Consider the following 11,101-nt stretch of genomic DNA (forward strand, 5'->3'; position numbering starts at 1 on the left):
TCAGCTGCCGTAGAAAGTACATCCTCTGTTGAGCTTTCTTGGTGAGGGAGCTGATGTTCAATTCCCACTTGAGGTCCCGGGAGAGAATAGTGCCCAGGAAGCGGAAGGACTCTACAATTTTTACTGGGGAGTCTAACAGGGTGATGGGGGTGAGTGGTGCTGTATTCTTCCTGAAGTCCACAACCATCTCAACTGTCTTTAGAGCATTTAGCTCTAAGTTGTTCTGGCTACACCAGGTCACCAGATTGTCAGCTTCCCACCTATAGTCAGACTCATCCCCACCAGAGATCAGCCCAATGAGGGTGGTGTCATCCGCAAACTTCAATAGTTTGACGGACAGATGATTGGAGGTGCAGCTGTTGGTATACAGGGAGAAGAGCAGAGGGGAAAGGACGCAGCCCTGAGGAGTTCCGGTGCTGATGGACCTGGAGCCAGAGACTTGTGTTCCCAGCTTAACGCACTGCTTCCTGTCAGACAGGAAGTCTGTGATCCATTTACAGGTGGTGTATGGCACGTTCAGCTGGAAGAGCTTGTCCTGAAGCAGGGCAGGGATGATGGTGTTGAAGGCAGAGCTGAAGTCCACAAACAGGATCCTGGCGTAGGATGCTGGGGCGTCCAGATGCTGTAGGGTGAAGTGGAGGGCCATGTTAACTGCATCGTCCACAGACCTGTTGGCTCTGTAGGCAAACTGAAGGGGGTCCAGGAGAGGGTCTGTGATGGCTTTGAGGTGTGCCAGGACCAGGCGCTCAAAAGACTTCATTACCACAGATGTAAGGGCGACCGGTCTGTAATCATTTAGTCCTGTTGGCCTTAGCTTTTTGGGCACAGGGATGATGGTGGAGGACTTGAGACAGGCTGGTACATGGCATGTCTCCAGGGAGGTGTTAAAGATGTTGGTAAACACCGGAGACAGCTGGTCAGCGCAGTGCCTGAGGGTGGCTGGAGAGACAGAGTCCGGCCCGGCTGCTTTGCGTGGATTCTGCCTCTTGAAAAGTCTATTAACTTCTCCCTCCTGAAAGGAGATAGTCGTCTCTGTAGTATTGGTGGGGGATGGGGCCTCTTACACAGCAGCAGGCATCGTCAGGGCCGGGATCGAACCCACGACCTCCTGTATACCAGGCGAGGTAGTTAACATATCCTAGCCACCGCAGCGATACCCCGAGATTTAGTGTCGCGTCAACCCCACACCCCCACGTCTCTGCCAGCATCGTCACCGTCCGTCCCTGCTCCTTACCCGCCGCCTCTCAGCCTACACCACCCACCTGCCGCTCCCCCCGTTCTATTGCCATTAAGGGCTGAACCCCATTCTTGTTTTTCATACGTTGATACTGGCGACAAGGTCCCGTGATACAGCTGCTCACCGCGAGCTATGAGCGCTCTGACACGTGTGGCGTTGTCTTTGTCCGGTTCGCCTCTTGGCGTTGTTCTCTGCTCTGACACTGGTGGTGAGACAGCGACCATGAAGAAGGTCGCTGTCTCTGGTGTAGGACAATCAGTTTCAAAGACCATGCATCATTTATTATCAGAGCAAGTTCGTGTGCATGTTCACCACAAGGGCTGCGTGTGGTTAATGCAGTTACTTGATTACTCGCAATTCCTGTTGGATTGCCAGCAAGGGTAAACGCCTATTATTATATTATTATATTACATGATGATATTATAATATTATTTTATTATATTTCATACTGCCCCCCTTGTGAAACCGCTTCCATTGACGTCCTTTGCGATATTCGTCGTGGCACCTTTCAGGAACGCACCCCCGACCTCCACCGCATCACCCGCATCACGGTGCCAACTTGGCACGCTGCCGCGCGGTGTCCGCTCCACTCTCGTCGAGAGCCGACTAAAGAGGCGCCACGAGGAACCCACGGACGACACTCGGGGAAGGCACCAAGCGGTGGGCCAGCGCGAGCCGCAATTGCCCAAGCTCGAGAGGTCCTCTCTGCATGAAGGCGCTATCGATTGTTTGTTTTGTTTTACACGCGGGAGGGAACCGGAGGACCCAGTGCCGGATTATCCGAGTAGCACAAGTCGCTAGATGTGTAGTAGCTGCATGTGTAGTAGCTACACATGTAGTAGCTGCACGTGTAGTAGCTGCACGTGTAGTAGCTGCACGTGTAGTAGCTACACGTGTAGTAGCTGCACGTGTAGTAGCTGCACGTGTAGTAGCTGCACGTGTAGTAGCTACATGTGTAGTAGCTGCACGTCTAGTAGCTGCACGTGTAGTAGCTACACGTGTAATAGCTACACGTGTAATAGCTACACGTGTAGTAGCTACAGTGTAGTAGCTACATGTGTCGTAGCTGCACGTGTAGTAGCTACACGTGTAGTAGCTGCACGTGTAGTAGCTACACGTGTAGTAGCTACACGTATAGTAGCTGCATGTGTAGTAGCTGCATGTGTAGTAGCTACGTGTGTAGTAGCTGCGTGTGTAGTAGCTGCATGTGTAGTAGCTGCACGTGTAGTAGCTACACGTGTAGTAGCTACACGTGTAGTAGCTACATGTGTCGTAGCTGCACGTGTAGTAGCTACATGTGTAGTAGCTACATGTGTAGTAGCTACATGTGTAGTAGCTGCACGTGTAGTAGCTACATGTGTAGTAGCTACATGTGTAGTAGCTACATGTGTAGCAGCTGCACGTGTAGTCGCTACATGTGTAGTAGCTGCATGTGTAGTAGCTACATGTGTAGTAGCTACGGGCCCCGTATTTTTAAGGGCCCCGCGCTAAACGCTTTCAAGCTATCAATGCCGGTTCAGTGATTCTGCACTTGCTCTATTACTATAGTGCTATACCGCCTTCGATTTTTATGAACGACTGGGTGTTTAAGGTCAGAGATTTCTAGTATTATCTGGCTGTATAGCAAATGAAAAGATACAATTAATTTACTATGCAAGTTAAACATTTGTCTTTTCATATTTTTTTTATTTTTTTTATTTTAGCGTCCCTTTTTAACATAATGCTACAGTCCCCGCACGAGCTTAATCCGGCACTGGCGCAAGGTGGAGTCCGCGCCGCTGTACCGCCCCCTCCTGGCGAGCCACGGTACGGCAACCACCTCTACGGTCCACGGGGCGGGGGAGATTTCACGGCGTTCGTGCAGGTGATCCATCAACCCTCCGTAGTGCTGGGTTACAGGCGTGCGCGACCACAGTGGGGGCCACTGCGCTCACGACGGCTGTTACGATGAGTACCGGGAGCAGGCTCGCCGTGCATGAGAGGGGTAAATACCAGGATTCGCGCGTGCGTGAGTTCGCGCTGTGCATGCCGCTCACCTGTTTATGCGTAAACTTCGCTCTGTTATGCGGTTTTAATTCGTTCAAATGCGGGTTATGCGGTCGGACGTGGGACGACGTTGTGTCCTGTGTGTGTACTGTGTGTACTGTGTGTGCGTACCGCGTGTACTGTGTGTGCTGTGTGCGTATTGTGTGTATGTACTGTGCGTAATGTGTGTACTGTGTGTGTACTGTGTGTGTACTGTGCGTCCTCTGGTCTAACGCCGTTTGAGACGAGGTTCAAAAGAAAGCTGTCTCTGGTGTGGACCAATCAGTTTCAAAGACAATGCCATATATTATCAGAGTATGTTTTTTTTTTTGCATTTTGACCACAAGTATTGTGGTTAATGCAGACATGATTCCTTTTAAAAGGTTTCAGTTTGGTGTTTTATCAACTTAACACCTGTTTTGTGGCAAGATAAAAGTGGAAAAACCTATTCTCTTAAAATTTAGTGTTTTTATATTTTTTATTTTATTTAGGACACATTTATAACATATGCTACATGCCCCGCACGAGCTTAATCCGGCACTGGATAGAGGAATTGCGTTGGGAGACAGAGGGAAGGGCACACATTTGGATGGACGAGAGAGCATAACGTGGGTTAAGAACATCATTATGACTTGAGTCCAGAATGCGGCGCGATGGAATCGCCAACAGAGGGAGACACTGCTCTTATTACTCTTTGGTTCTTTTGGTAAAATCGCGTAGATAGAAAATAAATTAAAAAAATAAAATGACAAAAACCCCCCCACTAATATAGATTGTAGCCTGGTTCTTAATCGGAGTGAGTGTACTGGCAGTCTATAATGTAGACTGTAGCCTGGTTATTAAGTTTGGTGAGTGTACTGACAGTCTATAATGTAGACTGTAGCCTGGTTATTAAGTTTGGTGAGTGTACTGGTAGTCTATAATGTAGACTGTAGCAATGGTTCTTAAACTGAGTGAGCGTACTGGCAGTCTATAATGTAGACTTATCCTTGGGTTTTTCAGTAATACAAATAAAATAAGTAAGAGAATAAAAAATAAAAACATAAAACCACGACGTTTCGATCGCAACACAAGCGGCCGTCATCAGGAAAAGGGGGGACAACTGCTCTTGTCAAAGACGGCGGTCACCGCATTGCGCGCTCGCGGGTGCGTTTCTGTGGCCGTCTGGAACGCTCTCCCTTCCGATATTCGGAGCTGTGCCCTTTTTAAATCGTCGAGATTTAGAAAATAAAAACTAATTTGTTTAGAACAGCTTTTTTGTGTGTTAGTTTGTTTTGCCCTCTCCCCGCATCTCCGATTCGCACTTTTGGCTACGTACGGTGGAAAAGAAGTTCCAAATACACACACGTACGTTGTGCATGGACTTCAGGCTGTGAATTGTCAGAGAGGGGATCTCGTATGTTGACAGCTCGATGGCAGCCCGTCCTACGAACGGGGTGAGCTAACAATTGACCAGACACTACTTACCAGACACTACTCACCAGACACTACTCACCAGACACTGCTTACCAGACACTACTCACCAGACACTACTCACCAGACACTCACCTAACGACTTTTGCTTTTAAAATACAGAGCGGGTGGAGGGTGGGGGCAGTGCGTCGTGAATGGGAGAATAAGGTAATGATTAATTGTTATCGGATAGACAATGGATGGTGACTGATTGATTGATGAAAGTTTAGTTTGAAACATCGATGATGGTGGGTATAATAATGAAGGAGACCAATACGGTTAAGTTTGTAACGGCAATTACGGTGGTGGTGGTGGTGATAATGCATGCTGGATGACTTGATTGGACCGACGCAAAAATCTGTCAAAACTTGACCCCTCTCCCCCTCCCTGTACGCACGCTGAATTTTTACACCCCTCCCACCTGCGTATGTACGATTGACGCACCCCCCGAATCCTATAGAACGGCCGATATTTAATCCACGCAGAAACTATCAAGAATTAATAATATTAACGTGATTAAGCAAACAGATAGTCCACCGCCGGACTATCTAACTCATTCGAAGGCCAATGTCGACAAATTATTACGCATTTGGGTTAACACCCCCTTCCCCCTCCATGCGTACGTACTAAGTGGATGGCCCCTTGGTGATTTGATGGATTATTTGATGGCTGGTTTGGAATTGTGAATGGATTGGTGGGCGATGCAAACGACAACTCGGCATCACCGTCATCATTCTCACAATCCGTGCGAGCAATGCGTTCATGATGACACGGGTCAGTCAACCCGGACCAGCCATTGAATTCGCACCCTTGACCTCGTGTTTAGTGCTCGGCGTAACCCACGAAGCGATCTCTCTTCACGAGAAAAACAAATATAATAAAAAAAACACCGTAGCTATAGACTTCCAAAAACAAACCCCCTTAGCACCTAGACGAAGACGCCGCGTGTAGCCTTTAACAGACTGTTGGGGCAAGTGCTGTTAGCGAGCACCTATTAAGGCAGGTACGGCCCACGACAGGGTGGGTGGCCAACACCACGCCCGGACACCTTTGTCTCCCCAGTGCACCAGGAACTCACTTGAGGCTGGGCCGACCTAGGGGAAGTCCAGGATTTGGTTCGACCATTCGCCACTTGTTACTGGTCTCGAGCGGGAATGGAACTCGCGTGGTGTGGCGGCCGTGGTTTGGTAGCCCTCGGGAGCGCCGCGTCGCGCCGCTCCCAACGACCAAGCCACGGGGTTCCGGACACGCCGGTCAGGCTCACGGCGATCGCCCGCGTGACCCCGGCCGCGCGAAACCATTACGCAATGCGCGGGCGTGGTTGAAGCGAGAGCGTCCGTGCGGAGGATCGGCGCGTCTGGGTCGACGAGCCCGGAGCTCCGGGCGGCCAATGACGCAAATCGAGCAGCATCGGCGTGCGTGCGAGCGCGCGTGCGTGCGCGCAGGGAAGCAAATGCGCCGAGCTTGTGGTCACGCACGCGCGTAAATAGTCACGAGGACGCGTAAAAGAAGAGGCTTTACAATATTACGGCCTCCGTCCGTCGCGTCTGAGAGGTGTGTCGGCTGGAGAAACGCGCGCGCGCCGTTGAGTGAGTGTGTGTGTTTGCATATAACCAAATGGTGGAGGCTTTGTGGAAGAACGCTACTTTTCAGTCGGAGGCAGTCGCCCTCCAACAACATCAACGACAACGGAGGGCAGAGAAGCGACGCTCACAACAACGAGCGGAGCGCCGGACGAATAAAATGCATCAAGTTGGCACAGTACGGGGCACAGCTGGTGCATCTGCCAGGCATCTCAGTCAGTCGACCCATGGCACTTGGGTCTGGCCCGACACTTCACGTGGCCTTGCCGTGCACGTAGCCTGGCACAAGCGCCGTGGTGATGTCACCGCCACTTAGTGGCGAATGGCTTGCATTATTATATAACCAAACCAGTCGGGATTGCGTCCGATCTCGTAAGATCTCGGACAATAATCACGGTATTAAGCCTGGGTGGTGCATCGATGGGGAGCGGTGGCGCAGCGGTTAGCGCATTGCTCTCCGAAGCCGGCGACCTGCGTTCGATTCCTGCTCACGACCATCATCGGTGTAGATTATCTGAGCCGGTCCTGGGCCACCACTTGATCGACTCAACTTTAAATCCGTACCGAATACGGTGTGTAAACATCAACACTCGCCCTTAATCGGTGCCAGCTAATAGCTCTCGTCCAAATAGCTTTGCTTTCATTATGAGAGGAGAACAAGTGTAGGAGGCACTGCGGATGTAATTGTGCCATTTCAGAACTGCGAGAGACGGCGACGGAGTTGGGGCTTCATCGAGCAGTGGATAGACCACGTCTTGTATATGATAGTAATGTTTATGAGCGTAGGGGATTTTGCGAGGCGTGCTTGTGTCAACATGAAACATCCCTTACGAGCCATAACCACTAAACAGTGCGGTAAAGTCTACAGGTCAGCAGCTGGGCTGTACGAACTCCCCGGGTGGTAAATGTCGGAGTTTAAAACCTGGCCATTAAAGCCGGACCGTCAGAGGGCTTTTGCGAAACATTACAGGGGCTGTGTGACGTTGCATAAAGTCGCGCTGATCACGCTCAACGGGAATGCACCAGCGAATGTGTTCCAAGTCAATTACGACAAAATAAAAACAAACTCAGGAGAAGATAAAGATCGTCAACAGCAGTCTGCGGCTTTAAAACGACAAATGTAGCATTGGTGACGTATCGGGGAAATGTCCCTTTTTTAAAAGGGGCATTTACAAATAAATGATGGAAGTGCATAGAACCGGATAATTCGGAGATCAGTGTCTCAGCCAGCACAGCTGAGAGCCTGGGTTTGATTCCAGGTTTCACCCGCCTGTGATTAAACCGGGTTCTCAAGTGAAGGGAGTTAACGACAAATTTTATATTTATGCGATTTAACCCGAACAAAAACCTTCATGAATAATAATATTGGTCGCGAAAGCCTCCTACTACTGCGACGTGTTAAATTCCCGAACCATCTTGGATGGGTAAGTCTATTTGTAAGCCTCAAATGAGTCACCCGGAATAGCTTCCGAGATCTCTCCGCATTGTAAGAAGGCACTGTGGTGGGGTTGGACCTGGGTTACGTGTGCAGTGCAATATCGCTGGCTGCTGTCTAAAAAGTGTAACTACAATGTACGGCAGTACACACGTCAAGACACGACAGGGTCCACAGGGGGGGCGTGGTCAGGGCGGATCAAGGCCACGCCGGGAGCTCAGGGCTGTTGCCCTAAGTGGGTCCCCTTGCCGTGCTGTTGTCTCGCCACCGTCGTCGCCACCGTCTTCTTCACCATCGCTAGACAACCTGACAACTGTTCGAGCTAGTTAGGTGCCGCCGACGATAGACGGCTGTGTGTGTCTATAAAAAATATATATATGTAGTGTACACACACGGTGTAGTCTTCACCGACTGCGTCACTACACGCGCTTGGATAGTGGGTGACCACAATGGGCGAGAGACAGGTGGTATAGTCATGGGCCAGATCAGCTCAATAACAACGGTAGGAGGCTGCTAGACTTTTGTACAGCTCATGGGCTTGTAATTACCAACACGCCGTTCCGGTCATCGACGCATCCACACAACATCACGGATGCACGCCGGGTCCAAGCAAGAACATCTGCTGGACTATATAGTGACGTACTCTTTGGTTCTTTCGGTAAAGTCACGTAGGTATAAAATAAAATAAATTAAATCACGACGTTTCGGGCGCAACACAAGCGTCCGTCATCAGGTGGGACAACCACAGCAAGAAAGAATTGCTGAAGTGGGCAAAAGAGCTGCTGTAACAAGAGGCTATATAGGTAAGCGAGGGGGGAGGAGCCAGGGAGGAGAGATAGAGAAGGGGGTGTGGGGTAGGGGGAGTGGAGTGCAGCCAAGTGGAGCGCAGCTAGAAGGGATGGAATGGCGAGCAGAGACAAAATGCCGGGGGGGGGGGGGGGGGGAAGAGAGCGGGGCTGGGAGTGGGGAGCTGAAGCAACAGGAGATGCGGATATGAAGGCAACACCATAAAGCATTTAAGCTTTTACCTGGTTAATAACATCCTTCCAATGATTGCTCAATTTGTATCCACCTTCTCGGTTGAAGTTATGTCTATGTTTAGATATCTAGATGGCTTTATGAACAAACCTTTGATAGGAGCCCGAAGGTTTTACCGAAAGAACCAAAGAGTATGGATCCGTGCAGTCACGAAATCTTCAAATCTAGATGATAGAGTGACGGAACAGCGGATGCGGGCCCATGTCCTTGACACCAGTACCTACCGTGGAGCTGATCTGCCGACTGACCATCGACTTATTATCTGTAAGATGCGCCTGCCAGTCTTTCAATCCGCTAGTGGGTGTACACCCATTCAAACATACAGTGGCCTGGTCTCAGCTAGCTATGAAAGTTGCAAGTGAGAATTACATCATCGTTTGCAGCTGGGGTTGGCATCGTCCCCCACTCCACCTGATGCCGAGTTGAAATGGGCGAGGTTTAGGACTGTGGCTCATGCAGCTGTAATGGCTGCTTTGGGTACGCGGTCCAAACCTCCCCAGAGACCCTGGCTGACAGAGGAGGTGTTCAAGCTGGCTTAGAAAAAGCGACAGGCCCACTCATAGCGTCTACAGTATCCCACGTCAGAGAATGAGGAGGCTTACCGAAGTCTTCGCTCGAAGGTTTGGAAAACCGTGAGGCTCTGCAAGGATGGGTGGTGGTCGCGGGTTGCTGAGGAGATGGAATCTGCCTGAGTGGCCCGTGATCATAAATCACTCTTTAACTCCATCAAAAAAGTAACTTGCAGCGCCACACCTATCACCGCCATTAGGGGAAAGAACGGTGATCCAATCTCCGACCCCCAGGAACAGGTTTGCAGATTTGCTGAGCATTTCTGTGAGCTCTTGGGGGAGGGGAAATCCTTCAGCCTGGAAAACATCGTGGTGCAAAGTGGGGATGACCCTGCTAAGGCTGCGGTGCCTCAAATATTGGAGGAAGTCACCCCCTGTGAGTGGCTGGCTGAGGTGCCATCTGTTGAGGAAGTACAGAAGGCGATCCAGAGTCTGAGACCAGGAAAGGCACCGGGCAGAGATGATCTCCAAAGCGAAATGCTGTGGGAGGGTGGGGTTTGTGCACCGACTGCCTTACATGCCATAAAAAAACAGTCTGGACCAGTGGACGGGTTCCGCAGGATCTTTAAGAAGGGGACCATACAGACTGTAACAACTACAGGGGCATCTCACTCCTCAGTGTGACAGGAAAGGTCCTGGCAAGGATATTCAACATCGTCTTGTCAGGCACGCTGAGGAGAGGCTTGCGGAGCCCCAATGCGGTTTCAGGAAAGGGCGGTCCTGCACAGATGCCATATTTTCTGTCCGTCTTCTACAGCGGAGGTGTAGAGAATTCCAACAAGACCTTCATCTCTGCTTTATTGACCTGGTCAAAGCCGATGATACCATTAGTAGGCCTGGCCTCTGTGTTGTTCTTCGTGCTTTCGGATTCCCTGACTCTCTGCTCACAATCGTTAAGGACCTTCATGATGGTGAGCGGGCCCGGGTAAAACTACGTGGCCAGGAGTTGGAGCCATTCCCTGTTCACCTTGGGGTACGACAGGGATGTCCTCTGTTTCCCACATTATTTAACATCTATTTTGACCACGTAGAAGGTGACGCCTTCGATAGCTGTACGGAGGAATTTCCATTGGGTACAGATACCATGGGAGGCTGATCGATGCCCGGCTGCGGTCAAAGGATGGTTCCCTATAGGTCAACCACGTTATGTATGCTGATGATCTGGTGATTGCTGCTCACTCAGAGGATGAGTTGGAGGCGCTGCTGCTGAACCTGGAGCATGCCACTAAGAGATGGGGCTTTACCATCAGCCCCACCAAAACTAATCACCTGCCTGGATATTTTGTACCATCAGATACTCCACCCCCACAACTCCCAATTGGTGATGGGGCAGTTGTGGAGAAAGTGGAGAGTTTCCCCTACTTGGGCAGTGTGCTCATGACTGGCTCCAGTTTGACAGCAGAGGTCTCACTCTTTTCATCTGTTGCGTAACGCTATGTGAAAGCTACCTGGTCTGTCGCTCCGCACTAAGCTTCAGGTCTTCTCGGCCACCGTCATGCCCTCCCTTCTCTACGCTTGCGAAACGTGGACCCCCCTAATGGAACATCTTCGCTGGTTAGAAACATTTAGCCCGGCCTGCCTACGATCCATCCTGAGTTTAACCAGGCTGGATTGTGTGAGGAGCTCACACATCTTTGAAAGATCTGGACAAAGTCCCATCGGTGAGCTCCTCTGGCAGGCAAGGCTTCGTTGGCTGGGTCATGTAGCTCACATGCCCAGCGACAGCATGCCTAAACAGCTTTTGTTCGGCCGGATAGAGGGG

This window comes from Petromyzon marinus, chromosome 23 (assembly GCF_048934315.1).
Source record: "Petromyzon marinus isolate PM22_M1 ecotype Great Lakes invasive population chromosome 23, UKy_Petmar_22M1.pri1.0, whole genome shotgun sequence".
In the NCBI taxonomy this organism is placed as follows: domain Eukaryota; kingdom Metazoa; phylum Chordata; class Hyperoartia; order Petromyzontiformes; family Petromyzontidae; genus Petromyzon; species Petromyzon marinus.